Source organism: Anas acuta, chromosome 7 (genome assembly GCF_963932015.1).
Source record: "Anas acuta chromosome 7, bAnaAcu1.1, whole genome shotgun sequence".
NCBI classification, from domain to species: Eukaryota; Metazoa; Chordata; class Aves; order Anseriformes; family Anatidae; genus Anas; species Anas acuta.
Window position 1 is genome coordinate 2,895,927 of NC_088985.1, and position 18,065 is coordinate 2,913,991.

The following is an 18,065-nucleotide window of genomic DNA, read 5'->3' on the forward strand; positions in this document are numbered from 1 at the left end:
TTAAGAAGGTTTTCTTAAAATTCACATCATATTCCAAAGGGGCAGAGGAACGTAGACAATACCACAAAAACACACACATATGTACATAAATGCACACCTATAAAAACAACTATGCGTGTATATATATTATATATATATAAATTGCCTAGTAAATGTGCATGTTTTAGGTGTAGGAGTTTTGCACCCCTTTTGTCCCCTTTAAGCCTCCCCAAGTTCAGAGCACCGAGGAATGCCAAGCACTGAAACCACGAGAGAGACAAACTGCTGAAGTCACAGTCAAACCATAACTGGGCATTATGTTTATAATTCTCTCTCTTCTTTCTCTCCAAATGGCTGTGTAAGGTGTGCCCAAAGAGCTCTCCTTGGTAACACAGCAGCGACAATCCACTGCAACATCCAAGTGCCATGGTCTTGCCCTAGAAGCCTCTCTGCAGTTCCGATGGCTTTGCACTTCTATTACTTTGTCAACAAGAAGGCAAAAAATACCAGCTGCTATGGGCAGTATTGTCCTGTAAACACCGAAGCATGAAATCAACAGCTTCACAAGCACACGCTGCCACTACCACAACAATTAGGATGTGAGAAGCTAACCACAGATAAGGACTGCTTTACTGCTGTCCTGCTCAAACCCCACTTGTTTGGGGTTGCATTCTGCTTCCTTCTTGCCAGGGTAGCAGCAGGCAGCAGAGGAAACAAGATTTGCCCATCTTTGAGCAGTAAAAGGACAGACAACTGCATCAAAATGAAATGCCCTTTATAGAAAAGCACTATCTTCTATTCAAACACCAATTTTTGTGAAAGATCCTACATCTTCTCAGCTAGTAATTTTAGAAAAGCTGTAATCTTTCTGGGATATTTCCCTAATAGCGCCAGCAATAACCCAAAAATTGAAGAAGGACTTCACGCACATTTGTTTCTCTATTTGGTATCTTCTCCCATACTCTGCTCACTGTTTCCAACTGCCACGCTCACTGCATTCAATTGATTGCCTGCTTTTCACTACCTGAAAATTTATTCTTCGAGTAGTTATTCTTAATACATCACTCATGCAACTAAGTTATTTCAAAAGGTGAAAGGGTCTCTTCGGAGAGATTGCTTTATTGTCGTGCTTTAACGTCAGAATGTAACACAGCACATTATACAGTACGGTATTATACAGTAAAATACCCAGTAAATTTACTTTTACTAAACTGCTACAAAAAAAAAAATATTTTCCAAGCTCACCACAAACACAGCCCTGATCAGTAATTGCTACCCACTGAAGACTAAAACCAAAACTGTACTTTTTGGTATCCAACCTGGGTTAACTTTTCCCGAGGAAACAACAGCAACCTCAGTTCGGGCATTGACGTGTCTGGTGGGATCCTCATAGGAATTCCACTTCAAGCGAGAACCGCTTTGTTTTGGCAGTCCAATATACCGTATAGATGCACGTTAACGGAGGTCTGCGAGTCAACTACATGCCGGCTCTTTGTCAGGCAAGGCTAATCCCCACAGATTAGAGAAGGAAATCCTCATATTCCCCTGGGTCCTAAACCCCTGACATTACAGAAAAGAGTTTTGGTTCCTCTTAAATAATCTGAGAGAAAAAACAGAGTTGTCCATTCATTACTACAACCTGCACCACAAATACCAGAGGAGGTGACCTAAAGCCACCAACCCCTGTGCATTAATTCCCAGACCACCAACTAAAGGCACTTTGATTAATGCAAGGACCACATGGTTCCTTGTTATCCATAAGGAACCTGCAAACTCAGCCCTGATTCCTGTTTTCCTGGTGTCACTATGCAACTTCTCTGCAATGAATGCTGAGCACTGGAGCTCCTAGTACTGGTTCTGAAACTCTGAGGCGGAAGATCTAGATAACAATTTGTTCTGGACCACAAAATGAAGATCTTCCCTAAGGAGAGTAGTATTTGCAATCAGATTCCTGTAACGGACTGTTCCCAAACTCCGCGGGCACCGCTTGTCAGGGGTATCCAACCCCATTCTTGAACAGAACCCTTTACATTCTCCATAGCTTCTCTGCTCCCTCACCTGCTGCAATTTTTCCTTTTCACCCAGTCCCTTTCTCCCTCTGAACATGCAGAAGTATTAAATTCCCACTGTGAGCTTCCAAGAGAAAGAGGCCACAAAAAAAGCATCCCTCTGGCCACCTCAGGTACACACACCCAAACTGCAAACAGCCCATCAAACACAGCCAGAAAAGAATTACCTACCCACTTTGCTCCATACCTCTTTTTCTCAGCTGTGGATCAAAACTGAGTTTCAGAGCATTTTTAGCAACCTTTCCAGAGGCACAGACTGTGGCGTAACTCTGAGAGGCTGCTGGTTTGTTTCCACCTTTGAGTCACTGTGTTTTGATTCACTTTTCTTTTCTCAGAGTAAGCGTGCATATTAAAGATGGGGTCTGAAAATACAGCCAGGAGTTAAATTTTCAGCTAGACTTCTACAACTCTGAATATATGTTAGTGTTATTCTTGAAGGATTAAAAACGAAAACAGAAGACTTTGCCAGCAATCCGACACAACTGAAGAATTGCCACTTCGTGCCACAATGTGGGACACTGTAAGTGAGCAGAGAGCAAGTAATAACCTTCCTAGTGCCAATGAGCTTATTGTGCACGTGGTTAGAGCGGATTGACTTGAGCTAGGATGAGCAGAAAGGATGTTGGCATTCTGGCTCATCCACATTGCCGATGGCAAATCACAGAGCACTCAATTCCCATTTTTTCCCAATTCTTTTATAATGTTGGCAGTATGTGCTTCTTAAAATACTCTGCAGAGCTGACGTTTATTTGCTGTTGAAAACTCTTGATTGTTTGGATACATTTTGTGCAGTAGAAAAAAACATGCAAGTGTCTATAAAATACTGCTCTTCACATTTCTTACCCAGTTGAGGAAGGAAGACTGTAAGTACTTGCTGCCTTAAACTTCACCTCTTGGAATCATTTCTATGTTAATGCATTATTATGTGATAGACTCTGAGCAAGGGTCAAGTAGCTCTCCAAAGAAGGAACATTGTGCAATATTGTGAAAGTTAATGGGAACATCTTTAAATTATATTGAAAAGAACAAAGAGTGGATTAAGAACACCTTTAGGTATTCCCCAAATTCACTTTATGTTCATTCAGGTCTTACAGGAAGTAAGATAAAAGATTTCAAATGGCACTGAGATTTTTTTTTCATGTGTTATACAGAAGAGACAGAGGTAATTCCCACTCTGGTTTAAAATCTTTCCTACATAACCCTCTCAGTCCTTTTTCATCTCCATGTGTTGCTGTCGCATTCCTAATTTCTATGCTGAAGTACTCCAGAGCTGGATGGACCAGCCCAGAGAAAAGTGCAGCAGTAAACGCTGTTAGAAAAACTGTTTAGAAACCTCCTTGCTAGGTCCTCTGAGATGAGACAATGCAAGGAACAACGCCCTACCACCAGCAGACGTTTTCATCATCCATGTGCCCATACTCTTGCTGTCTCATGGCAGTGTATGGGAAGACACTCTACAAATATACTTGCAGAATCACTGTGCTGTCCTCTTCAAATCTCTCCTTCACGCTCTTGCTATAATTGCCAAATGCAAGTGGATAGGCAAAGAACACAGTTTTCTAACACATTTTTTTCATATTTATATTTTCTAATGAGCATATAAGTCAAAACATGGTCCAGAACTTGACAAGGCCTAGTCTTTCTCCCTTCTAAATGATAATTATGTTCACTTAATTTGTCTTCATCGAGAAAGCTCCCCTGGTTTAAGCCTAATCCTTTCACGTTCTCACAGAAAAAAATATAAATATGAAACTGAGGAGAGGACCACAACGGAAGAAAAACAACCCAGCAGTGAACAATCTTGGGTGCATACTTTACTACCTTGTGCTGTCCTGACTCCTTGCTGTCTAAGACCTGATTTGCCACTTGAAAAGCACAAATAAAGGAGCCACTTGGATGCTGGACACCAGGTTCAAGCACGGAGCTGACTCCTGATGTCCCTTGTTCCACCTCCTTTCTTTCCAAATAAAAAGTAATAACAGAGAGTATAAGGAACAAACCATGAATAGGCCAAGACCTGAGCACAACTTGACTCAATGTGGAAAGCAGCCTGCAGAAATCTGGAGTTTGATGCGCTAGGGGATACATCCAGGAAGATGCAGCTGTTGGGAAGCTTATGGTCCCTAGTACTTCCCACAGAACCAGTCTAAGCGTATGTCCCAGATAAAGTTAGTCAAAATCCTGGAAATGAGGGAGCCAAGGGCACAATGGTAATCATTTTAATGCCCTCAATATGCAGTTCAAAACAGAGGAATTTATGTAAATAATGTACTTGATAGGCTTGGTTTTATCTATAATGTCTGTGACATCGGCAGGTCAACATGAAACAAGAAATAGCAAAATCAGCTCAGGTACAACAGAATACAGACGGTCCCGCAAATTTCTCTGCTGCTCTGCTCATCCATTACACGTTGCATCTAATAGCAGATGAAGAATAATGACAAATCATATTTAATAAATTCAAAATGTGAAACAGTTGAACTAATCTGCATTCTTGCTGATAATTGTAACTGATCTTCAATATCAGATTGTTACCAATCTTCATCTAATGAGACAGCAGCTTATTGATGAAGAAAAATTGAGATTTTGTTTGCATTGTACCAAATTATAATTACCTAGAAATAAATACTCTATTGTCATACATTCAAAAGCAAACTTAATTTCAATGCAAAGTAAGCATCTTAAAACCCCATTTCTCACCCTTTTGGCTAAAACGTTGCGTCTACCTTTTTGACTCACAGAGGTACATGCAACTGTCAAACAGAAGCACCTGCACCCGAGTGAATTTTCTCGTTTGAGATCATCCTTTGATCTATACCTGATTATTATACTCAAGCCAAGAGCACTTCATTTTATGATCAATACAAGCTGGACATCCAGTGTGTGCATTCAGTATAAGTAAATGTTAACATTTTTAAATCATAATAATATCAGGAAGTTAAGATGCTGCTGAGAATAAATCAATACAAACGAGCAGCGATACCTATGTAAAGTATGAACATACATCTGTTCATGATAGGAGCCCTCATTTCTAAATACTCACACACTTTTTCTATGGGAGAATTTTTCATTTCTTTAAGAACAATAAAAAACCTATCACAGCAGTGAGAGGTGATATATGAGTCTTTCCTTGCAAAAAGCAACACGTCAGAGTTCAGCTAGTTTTGCCTAGGGACATTTAGTTATATGGGAGAGATGAACTATTTTCGTAATCCAGAAAAAAAAATCAGCAGTCTCTCCACCAAAATTTACTTTTAGGCTAGTATTAGTGATGAAAAATCTCAATTAGTAAGTGTTGCAAGGGTTGCAAGTACTGAGGTAGTACACTGTGCTGAAAACCTGCTTATAATTTTGACTATGGCAGAACTGTGTTACAGTTGTGTCATTTTGAGCTTATACCTGATGATGACAATCACTTTTTTCTCTGAAGTGCCATGCTCCCATTGAAGAATGGGACGTGACAAGGGCAAGTTTTTTTCTCCCAGTAATTCACTATGGGGATTATTACCCTTGCAGCAGTGGAACCCACAAGAGCAACTTTAAACAGACCCCTTCCTTCTTACACATCTGAGTATATCTGTGACATCTGCTGTCAGTCCAGGTTGCTAACTTTTAGTTGACACAAAAAAGAAGTGTTTCCTTTCCCCTGCAAAAGCACTCAACCTTGCCCCATGATGATATGCCGCCTTACTGGCTCAACCAAAAAGTTTGGCTGTTTTGACTGCATGATTTACATTATCTCTTGCAAGTTAACTTGCTCGTAGCTTTGCTGTTCATTACCTGGAACCCGTCACATTTTCTCCCACCCCACTGCTACATGGACCACACAGTTTCACAAATCAAAAATAGTCATAGTGAGGAATCAAAAAAAAAACAAAAAAAAAACAATAGCCCTAAGAAACCCTTCCTTGTGTTTGCAAAGATAGAAAAGTGATACCCCAGGATAAGGATCCCAAAACAGCCCTTTTCATGACTTTCAATCTATATCTTTTGATTTGGACCAAAAATAGCACCTCTAAATCAGTGCACTGTGTAAAAATAGTAGCAGCAACAATAATAACAACCCTAATAATGAGGATGGAGCTCTTTTTAAGCCACAGAGTTTGATTCTAATCCAAAATTAATTTGTGAAGAGTTACAGTATTTTGTAATACTTATGATCATTGTTTCCTCCTTCCATTCAGCTTTCCGGATGCTATTTATAAGAAGATGGAGTCACTGCCTTGTCTTGGGACGGGCCCTCGGCACAGCTATATGCAACAAGCCTGACCAGGCACCAACCTGGGGGCAGGTTCTTTTAGGGAGACCGACAGCAGCCTCCACCCAGTAACAATGAAACCTCTGTTCTGGGATTAACTGTGACATAAGAAACATGCTCAAGAACAGGAAAGACAGTGGCAGTCCTGATACGAAAATGTCACCCCAAGACAGAAGCACCCTGATAACCCTCTCCAGGGCTTGAGAAAGGACCGCAGGTGGCTGCTGAAAGTTTGCTAAGGCAGCACTTTAACTGGGGGTCGTTATATCCCTGCAGCCACTAAAAGCTCACTCTTTTGAGAAACCCTGTATGGCCTAGTGGAAACTAATGTCCGTGGCTGAAAACTTCCCATAAAGAGCCTTCATTTCAGACCTCATTTAGCTTTATCTCCTGCGAGGTCATGAGATAAGCAAGCATGCCTCAGTGTTTGGGACACTCTCTGCATCGAGTCTGGAGCCTCAGTGCAGGGCAAGATGTGGCCAGGATGGGTTCAATGCAGGTTACTCAGGGAAGCTTGAATAAGTAAAAGGCTACTTCTGACCTTGCCTTGCCTTTCAGGGCATCACCCTCCATGCAAATCCTACCTCTGCCACTGGAATTTCATGGCTCTTGCAGCAGCCCCAGCAGCTCACACCGCCATCACCTGATGCAGCCTTAGGGTCACTTTTAATTAATTACTGGCAGCTGTGAAGGAGACACCGTTAAGTCATAACAGGCACTTCTGCAGACAGCACGGAGATAACACATTTTTTCTTAAATGTGAACAGTGCTCTGGAAGATTGCGGAGGTATTTAGCACTCTGTGTTTTCAGGGACCAGTTAAAAAGGATCAGCAGAATTGATTATGTACGCTGGAAGTGCGGAATGAGAAGTTCATTTTCTCACTTCTTCTCATACCCACGCCAGCAAGCATTAATATCCCACACAGGCACAGGGATTACAGACACCAGCAGCGCAGATTTCTTCCCATGCTTTTACGCTCCGTATAAAAGACTTAAGAAGCTTCTTGCGCTGATTCAAAAACATACTGCAAAAAAAAATGTGTATGTAGCACAGATTACTGAAGGGTTCCTTGTACAAAGACGCTTTATCTGCATTTTAGGGAATCTTTCCTTGCAAAATACAATCTTCAAGTTGCTGCAGAACATCACAGCTGCAAAAAGCTTTTACAGAGACCTTCTGCACCAACTCATTTGCTAATGTCTCCTGTTGACTGATCTAAGCCTGGCCTCAATCTTCTTTTAATGAAAGAGGAAGGAAGAGGATACTTTAACAGCTATAATTAGCTCTTAGTACCTGTCCAAAGAAAACAAAACAAAACAGCACCTTTAATTCCCAAGGCTTTCTCAAATGCCCAATGGGACATTTTTCAAGAAAATCAATATACGTCAACAAAAATAAAAATAAAAAATAACTCCTCTAGTTTGCTCTGAGGCTACTGGGGTGGCCACCTGCTTTTGGCCACTGCATGTTTTCTGCACCACCCTGAAGATCTGTATGTGACACAAGCACTTTCTTTTTCCCCCCAGAATCTCACCTGATTCAATTAATGCAGCCACCTTCCTACAGACTAAAACACTGCATTTCCTTCCAGAGTTTGACAGCCACCACTTCCTGTAGGGCGGACAAGATGTAAGCTGTGCCGGCAGATGCGCTGTTGCGTTCAGGACAGCATTAGTTTGGGAGCACAAAGTCAATTTCCTGCAGTTCAAGGACAAATAACGTGGAAGACAGCAGCAGGGAGCAGACCAAGGACCACCGATGCAGTGCTTTCCTCCTCCTGCAGCAGGAACGAATGAAGTCTGCGAATCCTGAGGAATGAAGAAGCTCAGCTTCCACTTCCAAAAATGAACGCTTGTTTCCTTAGGTCTATTTCTGTATGCAAGGAATCTGTGTTTTTGTGTTTTGTTTTTTTTTTTTTTAGTTTGTGAAAATAAGCTTTTGGATGAAATATTTACTAAATGATGGGCCAAAATATTTGATGACTGAATAAAAACAGTAACGTGGCTGCTTCCCTAACTGCATAGCTCGATAATTACCTCTTATAGGGTAACTGATACATACATAAATAGATTACATACTTAAAGTTCAGATTGTGTTGGTTAGATAAAGTAGTTACATGTCCTCCAACAACAGCACAGATTGTGCTTTCAGCTTGATTTTATTCGCATTATGCAGCCTGAATAATTTAGAGAAAGAATGATTCACAGCAAACTTCACAAAGAATTTTGAACTATGTTGGAATGCATGTATATAAAGACCCAGAAAGATAGAGAGACTGCAACAATTTTGTGCAATGCTAATTTAAGTTTACTTTTCCCCACATCATTTGTGATAAGCTACAAAAACCCTACTTTTACATTTGCCTGCTTAATGGCAAATGAGAAAATAAGGAACTTTTCCACAAGCAATCCTTCAGTCTCAGCAGAGGGGCATTATTTTTACATAAAAATATTCTTGGCAGAAAAACAGGATTTCTAAATATATTAATGCCTGCTGCTTATAATTTGCACTGTAAATTATAATCATCAACAATTTTCACCTACCTGTCTCTTGGTAAAACACTAATTAAATCCAGAGTCTGAAAAGGGGCGGATTGAACCTTACTGTCTTTGAGTTTACACTGTCTTTTACATTCAATTACACCTAATTCACTGAAAGCTTCTGAGGGGGAGGATTGCTCCCATTTCCCATGAAATGCCTTCTGAAGGAGCCCTCCACGCCCAGCCCAAAAGTGGATTTATGTAAGAACAAGTATCAAAACCTTACTGTATCCAGGTTGTCTAAACAGGTCTCATTTCCATGTCCAAATTCATATAGGTGGTGACACGCACAGATGAAGGCCTTAGGATTTCTGTGCCACTTTTGTCCTCTGAACTCTTCTCCTGATGCAGCACTGTACACACCTCTCTGCATTTCTCAATAACACAGTTCAAATGCTTAGAGTCTGTCATTATTGTAAACTGAAGATGTATTGTGAATAGAAGAAACCTTTCACTTTTTTTTACTAATACAGTCACTTTTACCTCAGCGCTTCCTGAAATAACAACACAGCATTTTGATTAATAAACATGCTGCCCCACAGCTGATAGAGGTAGCACCTGCATGGTGGGTAAACTGATTTCAATGCCCTGGATGTTTAACAGCATTTGCTGTGGTTAGTGGTATTCAGACTATTTTTGTAACTAAGTTGCTTACCAATTATTCAAACTGCAAAAACTTGGAACAATGCAAGGCAAACTACAAAACCGGGCTTGTGTCACACGTATTCATTTCTCTGTGGTACAAAGTTCACTTTTGAAGGAAGTCTCCACCTACATACTCTGATTTGCAATGAACTTTTCTCTCTGGTATCTGTGAAAAATGATGAACTTGGCAAGAACATTAACATATCAGATCCACTTTGTGACAGAAATACTTCTGTAATTTAAGAAATATCACAAAATACAATTCACGAAATACAAATTGTAGCCCTTACCATCTATGATAAATGAACTTTTGTTTGATTATCTCAAGGAACTGCTAGAAAAACACCGGTCACATACACTTTGTTCCTCTAACCTGTTGGTCTCATGCTGTGGAGAAGGGAGCCCTCCTGGAAGCGGCATGCAGGCCGCAGAGGCCCTGCCCCAGGCATCAGGCTCAGGGCCTGCAGCTGAAGCAATTCCTTCTGAAGCAGCCCTCTAATCAAACATGCTGCAGCATCCTGGTGCTGAGCTGCCACAGGTGATACCTCTGGAAAGGCAGGTTGGAGACAGAAATAAATAAATAAACAAGGGGAAAGAAAAAAAAGCTGCATCTCTGCAGTGCAGAGCTGAAGCTCCAGGCAGGCGACCGCCACAATTCCCTTACTGAAAGCTGCTCTACAACTAATAACACTGCCTCCCTTTAAAATAGCTCTGTGATTCTTCAACAACAGTGAAGAAGAAGATCTGAACGCTTCCTGGGCTGTCTCCGGTCCCAGTAAATGCTTACTCCAGCTGTTGGAGCTTTTCTGACACCGAGTGCTCTATGGGATCTCCCCTGCACTAAGGCTGCTCGTTGCCCTACTTCCATGCTACTTTAATATTAAAACACACCACCAAGGGTTTTCTCCTTTTTCACAATCCAGAAAAGCTACCAGGCTGAGATGCTGTATGCTGGGATGAAAAGCAAAACATCGAGAAACATGTTATTTATTCCTGCTTTTACTTCTTTCGCGAGCTTACTGACAGAGTACCACTTACCATTTCACTCCTTGGGAAAAAATGATCGCAAAAGCCTGTTTGCTTTTTATAATGGAGAACAAAATCCAAGGGTCAATTTTGTGTAGCTTACTTTTTTTTTTTTCTTTTTTTTTTTTTTCCTGAAATGGTGTAGGAACTACCATGACAAGGCACACTGCAATAGCAGCTCAGGAAAGAAACTTGCTGTGCAAAGACTGAGTAGTGCTCAGCAGAGGAGAGCAGCACAGACTGGGGGCAGGCTGTGCCCCACACCTTCCCCCTCCTCCTGCTCATTTCTTCCCCAGATGCCTCCAGACACATGGGACACCCCCAGTCCAAGCACCTGCTCAGTACCCCCACCCAAGCCAGGAGGATGTCAGTGTGGGAAAACCGCCTTTGGAAATTATCTGGGAAATGAGAGTAGACACAACAACTACTGAACATCAGTACAATGCTACAATGCTAACCAAATGTTAAGATACAAACCCCGAAAGGACTGCACTCTTTGTAAACCACGCTGCTTCCAGACCCATTTCCCCACACACCACCAGCTACCCTCCCACGGCAAATGCAGTGAGTTGCATTTATCAAACACATTAACAGACATTTAGAAATGCAAACTCAATTGCAGGTCCACATGGCACGTGCTGGTCATAAAAGACTACTGAGCCTTTGTAATGAACTGAACAGAAAATTTCTATGCCACATATCACTTGTTTACAGGAGATGATGTCTGCTGCCAGGGGTTAAACCCAGAGTGTTTGTCATCTGCGTTTTTTGCTCCCTGCAAAACTGAAAGAAGTGACAAGTAACACTCATAAAGCAAGTAAACGAGAGAAAGCAGATACATAAAGGAAATGTTGTTAGATTAGGCAATACAATAAACCCAAGGTAACAGACAACAGATCAAACCGAACACTTGCTTGTTCCATCCCACGTGAGGCTGTCTCTTGTCTGTTTAAACACATCGTACCTGCAGTACTCTGCCCCTGAGAAACACTTCCACGCGGGTACACCTAAAACCATCGATCTGCATAACACGTGTCCTTCCTCGTCTGTGCATCCTCTGGTTTCATACCCCCAAGGGAAAGTTACACCAGGAGAATCACCTGCCAGGTGACAGCACGCTGGTGAGAATCACCGAGACACACGGTGCTCAGTCCTGTATCGTGTGCTAGCAGAGGAGGCTAAAAATTGAGTCCACCGAATGCTGTCAGACCACTGGGTCAAAGCACTACCATGCCCACTGGAACAGCAGATCTGGAGCTGAATGCTAAGCACTATGTTTATTATGATAAAATGTGTTTACTGTGATTTATGGCATGCATGACAAAGGCTGGCTCTTGATGCTAAGCTTTCACACTGTATGTCCTAGAGCTGACAAATGTTTCCAAGCCACGCAGAGGGATTAAGGACAGAGCAGAGATCTGTCTTCACAGAAATGTGCATACAAAAAGCAATGCAAAAACTAGTATAAAGTGTAATTTCATTAAAAATAAAATCATCCAAATATTCACACTGCTTTAAAACTTACATAATCTGTTACACATTATTGCATACTGACTATTCTGCTTTTCAAACACATCCTAATAATGTATCCTAAAGCAAACAGCACAGCATAACTAAATAAAAAGTTTTGCATTTTTTCTGGACCTGCAGCAGCTGACACAAGGTTTTACTTGCATTTGGAAGTATTCACGAATCAACAGTGGCAGAGTAATAGTACGAGTGATTACCAAGCAGGTGGTCCAGTGCTACATTACTGATATATTCATGTGTTCTACAATAACCCAAAACTTCCGAATTTCCTAGCAATTTGCAGGAAACCTACTGATAGGGATGTAAACCCAAACGAGGAGAGACATCTAAAGACCAGCATTCTTTAGAGAGCAAAGAGGAGCGATTCAGCTCAAAGGCAGTTTGGAGGCAAAAGCCAGCGACCTGTAGCGCCCAGCAGTTCTTCCAAGCAGAGCCACCAACATGTACCTGGATGAGGAAATCAGACCGAATTTACAAATGGCCTTTGAGAAAGATGACAGCTGCCTAATTTCTTCATTTATCAATCATTTATCCATGTGAAGGTCTTCCGTTTTATTTCAAAGCAGCTCAGTTTCTCTTAAGAGGCTTGATTAGGAGCCGTGCCAAGCGCTGGCTGAAATGCAGACACATTTCTTTGTCCACAGACTCGATGACAGCTTCAAAGAACTGCAGTATAGTTGCAGTTTAAACCTGCAAAAAATGAGGGCAGCAACCTGTGCAAACATCTCCAAAGTGATACAGATGCAAAATACTCATTGAGGTTTCCTGTCCTGGCCTAATTTTCTCTGCTAATTTCTTTTATGCCTCTAGTACTGGTCCTATAAGCTTCTTCCATCTGGAGTATTTGCTAAACAATTCATTAGTTCTCATGATTGCTCTTCCTGTTCTTTTTTGGCATGCCTTACTGTTTAATCTGCCAGGTATAGATCTTCTCTATTTTCTTCACCTGGACACAACCTCAGCTTTCTGAAGAACCCCTGTACTTCTAGCAGCTATCCCTTCCCTGCTTTTGTCCAGGAAAGACTCCATTTGGATTTTCTCCTATCTCTTTTGATAGTTATCATGCTCAGAATATCTCACATGATGCCTTCAATCGTCTCCATGCCATCTGCAAGAATTTCAATTCAGGGTTGATTTTAACAAGTTTCCATGTCAAGTTGTTCCCTTTTATCAAATGAAGCATAGCAGTAGCATAGATATATTTTTGGCCTTGGTTCTTTCTGTAAACAAGTTTCCTGGTTTCATTTATGACTGTACCCTTTGTATTATTCTGTATGTGTTTCCACACTCACCTAAGTGGAGTTCTTACATCCTTTCAGAAATAAAGATCTTAGTTTTCATTGCTTCTAAACATGTCTGATAGAAACGATCTTCGTTCCTAGCACCATTACATTTACATGCAGATAGATGGCTTAGAAAAAACATGGGTAGTAGATGTGCAATGCAGGAAAGCAAAAGGGCAGTCAGAGTATACAGAATATTTTCAGTGAACCATAGCGGCACTCTGGAAAGAACTCTGAAAGAGAAGTCCAGACCCTTCAGTCTAGCTTTGCTGTTAGTGAATATTAGAGAGACTGTAAAAATAATGCTTTTAGGCCAATAACATTGTAAATTAGAGATCATAAAAAACCTATGCGTTTGCAGTATGCAGTATGCTCCCTCTTAGCAATGAATTCATGGCTTTTGACTTTGGTTCTTCTGATGGACAATGTATCAGGAAAAACAAGACAGAAGTACAGACAAAAAGCTTCCTTTCAGCCTGCTGTCAGCAGCTGAAGTTTCAATAACTGAATTAAAAATCTCTACCAACCAGCAGGTTTTGCAAAGAAGATAGTTCTATTCTTGGGATTTCCCATTACCGATGTAGTCCAGACTCAGAATGTGCTCCCATTTCTATTTATCCACAGTACTCCTACTTGTGTGCATAGCAACTGGGTAAGAGGAACAACTGTATGCCATTTTAAAAAATGCAGCAAATACCATATTACTTCCGTTAACTCACAACAGTCTAGAAGCCTTGGAGTTGCTGATGAGTTCAAATTCATGGATTAAAGTTAAGTTTTAAATTTACAAATACATCAACCATTCCTTGGACTTGCACCATTCCTAGCACTGCCGCTTCACTCCAGCACAGCCATTTATTGTTTGGGTCCATATGTCACCAGTGACACCCCACAGGGCAGAGAAGCCACTGAACTCTGTAAGCAAGTCAGACAGGGATGCCCCTTAATGCTCATTACTGTGTGACCAGAGTGAATGCTATTTCATGGCTCTTCAAATCTTACAGTAAAACAAAAAAAAACAGGACTTAAAGGAAGCGTGTGATAAAGAGAGTAATTTGCTTTCTCTTGCCAAGTGCTCCCCAATTTTAGTAAAAAAAAAAAAAAAAAATGTGGTCTATATGCTACATAAATATATCATATACATAAAAACAACATCTATCCTATACTAACCCTGAAAGTTCTAACTGAATTCTACTAAGGTTTGATGTTTCCAGTCCCAATTTGCCATGTCCTCTCAAGGTGCCAATTCAGACCAGCTCAACAGGAGTTTGCTCCCACGGCTGTTGAATCCTTGGCCTCCAAAATCTTTCCATCAGCACCGTGACCGCCAGCTGCGGCACTGGCAGAGTCCCCATTAGGAACAAGGGAACACCCATCACATCTCATTTCTCCTAATTACCTGACGTGCTTTACAAGAATAACAAGCTCTTCCCAGTATGAAGATCTCCATGAGTAAAACCGGTAAATTAGAAACTCCAGTATTCAATTGTTTTCAATAAACCAAAACTTACATTACCAAACTACTTAGATACAGAGGTTTCGCAAATAAACCTTGTTTTCAAATGAAAGTTATACAACTATCGTCAAATTACAACACAAAGGCAATTAAGGGAAACAGCTAACAGAACATCAGATCGTCATTGACTGAGAGTTCAAAAGAAGCATTAGTCAAAGATAATATTAAGAGCCATCTCATACCTTATTTAAAATGATCGGTACCATCCATTAGAGCCAAATCTCATCAGCAGCCAATAATTCCTTAGAAATTAATTAAAATATTTGAAATAGCCACAAAGGCAAAGAATTCTGTCTTTGCAGTAACGCTGAACTTATGAAAAGATGAGGGCGGAGTGACAAGAGGTGGCTTTGCAGCTACTGATACAGACATTTCTGTAAGAAATTATTCTGCTCATACTTGCACAGAATAAATGTTCTGCATGGTACTGAACAGTGCGTGAATAGATCCAGTCTCCACCCCATCTCCTTTTTCCCTCGTTCCATTCAGTGCAATGATGCCTTATTCTCTCTAAATGCTGTTTAACAGTCCTGCCAAGTGGATGGCTGTTATTTCAATCTCAGAAAATTTACATTTTTCCAGGAGGCTCAGTGCTGTGACCACTGCCCTGGGGAGCCTGTCCCAGGGCCCAAACACCCTCTTGGTGTATGCAAATGCTTTTTGTCCATTCAGAAAGTTTTTGGGGTCTAGGTATTTTAAGGTCACTTTAAAAACAGGATGGAATTACACTGTAAACATAAAAGCTAATATTATTGCTAATATTATTCAGAGAAAACAAGGGGCACAAGTGCTCTTGAATATTTTTGGAAAAATACATCTTCTTGTTCTGTACTTTCCCATGAGTACTTTCCCAAACTAACCCTCTTCCATCTCTAAGTGGCTAGTCTTAATTAAATGTGGAGCTGGGCAAGCGGGGTTATTTCGGTGCCTGGATTTGTCACATTCCCAGCTCCTAACTCATATTTGGGAGGTCTATAGCCAAATATCCCAATGAGGTAGCAATTAAGACTACGTGTAAGTTGATGAAAGGGGAATTTTCACGGTCAATATACTCATCATGTACACACCACGCTCCCCTCGAGCTAGCATAGGTTGTTTTGCAATCACAGGAAATGCCGAAAGGGCCAAGGATCAGAAGTGTGATACAGGCACGTTCAAAATGACAAGCTCAGAAAATTTCATAAAGTCGGTAAAGACATGTCCTTAAACAGTCAAGCAATACAAATTGCCTACCACACAGCACATTAATCCCCATCTTCTACTACGGTCTTTCGTTTCATGCTTGAAGATTTTTCAGGACTAAATTTTCCCCTCCCAAGTCAATTACATGTTACTTCTTTCATTCGCTGTCTCTGGCGGATCTTCCCCTCTGCAGAACTGGTTTTCATGCCCAAAACACGCGCTGAGTTTCTTCTCCTCATCTCAGCCCAGTACTCATCACCTCCGCATGACTTCCTCTGAGCAGCGAGGCAAAAACTCACATAAATCCACTGCTCGCTTCTCGGTGGCTGCTTTTCTGGGGCTCTGCTTGACCCCGCTGCAATGTGCTTTAGCGAGATTTCAGACAGCTGTGGCTGATTTCCCAGCATCGGGTATTTTGGGGAATAATCACTATCCCCCATACTGGAGTCACTGTGTATGTGCTCTGCTGCACTGCTCCAGTAGTGGTAATGCTGCTGTGAAACACATCAACCCCATCTGTAGGAATCCCACTGTGGTCTTAGTGAGTGTGCTTTCCGCTGCCAGGGCAATGCTCCACCATTTATTGCCTTATCTCGTGGTACACGCCCCAAAGGTGCTGTTTGTTTTATCACTGCTGGTGTAACACGCACAGCACAGATAGCTTTAGCTGTGGTTTTCAGTTATTATCCCAAGTGGAGTTCCTGCTTTTGATCTGCAGCATTCTCTTTTGTATTTACCAGATTTTTGACGATTAAGTCTCCCGACACAGACCAGCAGCAACTTGGCCCAGAAATTCAGATTATCTGATTCCTTTTAAACACGCTCTCACTGTTACTTTCTATTTGTACCTCTGTCAATTAAGTATCATCAGAAAATCTGTTGCTTTGAAACGAGGCATTATACCCAGTCATTCCAACAGCGAAGCAGCCGGGGGCGTCCCTAGCGAGACGGTGTTCTACCACTGCTAAGGATGTCCCAGCTTAATCAAAAGAAGTCCTTCATCACTTCATTACTACACTTTTTATCTTGCACTGTTTCACAATGTTCAGACTTTGATACTTTCCCAAATGGATTTGTAATCACTGTAACAGCTTTCCCACCTATCACACTGTACAGTAGTCAAGCTTTGAGTTATTGTATTGAACCGTCCCTTGCTTTAATCCCAATCTTCTACTGAATAAATCCTCTCATTTCAATTACAACTATCTTATAAATTCTACCGCTCACAACATGTGCATCGCCCTCCCTGACAAAAGATGAATTTAAGCTATAGGTTGAAGATGCTCAGCCAAGATTGGGAACTTGTACAGACCACATTTATTTGCATCAGTCGCTTTATTAAGAGCTAAGTGTGGAACAGGCGCGGGAGCCCAGGGGAGAGCTCTGCCGAGCCGTGCCCTGTCTCTGCCTGGCACCAGGACAAGCCCGGGAAGGGAGCAGGGACGGGACAGCAGGTAGTGGCTCTTCCTAGCAATAGTATACAGCATCTTGCTGCTAAGACCTCTACGAGCTGAGGTTATATCCTCATGGGGCACAGCCTGTGATGGATTTTCCCTTCCCACCCCAGCTCTTCCAAAACCCCATCAGTAGAGCACTCCCCAGGGCACAAACTCTGCCCACAGGGTGACTACACCTAGGGGAAGAATGGCTTCTCTGCTTGACCTTGCCCCTGGTGTCAGCTAGATTCACCATGTCCTTCCTAATTCAGGTATTCAGGATTTCACGCTACTCTATCGTAAATACAAGCCATTTAGTTTCCACTTTCCCAAACTGAAGTGTGCCAACCTCTGTTGTCATTCCACGTAAGCCCTTCCACATTTTGGATCACCCTTACTGTCTTGCCCTCTATTTTAAACAGGTCTCCAGTAACTCCCTCTGAGTGACCCAAACTGCACCGTACACAGATTATTACCATAATGCTTTCTGAGTTTGCTGTTGGTTCTTCGTCCAGTAAGTCCAATATTAGGTTGTTCATTCATGACTGTCAAAGGACTCTCAGCCAAACCACCCATCTTAATCCTAACTTCAGCATAAC

General features: G+C 41.6%; 1 protein-coding gene across 6 annotated transcripts in view; it reads right to left on the reverse strand.

Annotated features, from left to right (window-relative positions):
• The window catches only part of PCDH15 (protocadherin related 15), a 773,967-nt gene that overhangs the window by 389,581 nt on the left and 366,321 nt on the right, over window positions 1-18,065 (reverse strand). Inside the window, exon 1 of one of the 6 annotated variants that reach the window (XM_068688401.1) lies at window positions 16,176-16,315. The exons of the other annotated variants lie outside the window; for them this stretch is intronic. The gene's annotated coding sequence lies outside the window, so the exon portion shown is untranslated. Of the gene's footprint in view, window positions 1-16,175; window positions 16,316-18,065 lie in introns of those variants that run through there. 6 annotated transcript variants of the gene reach the window in all.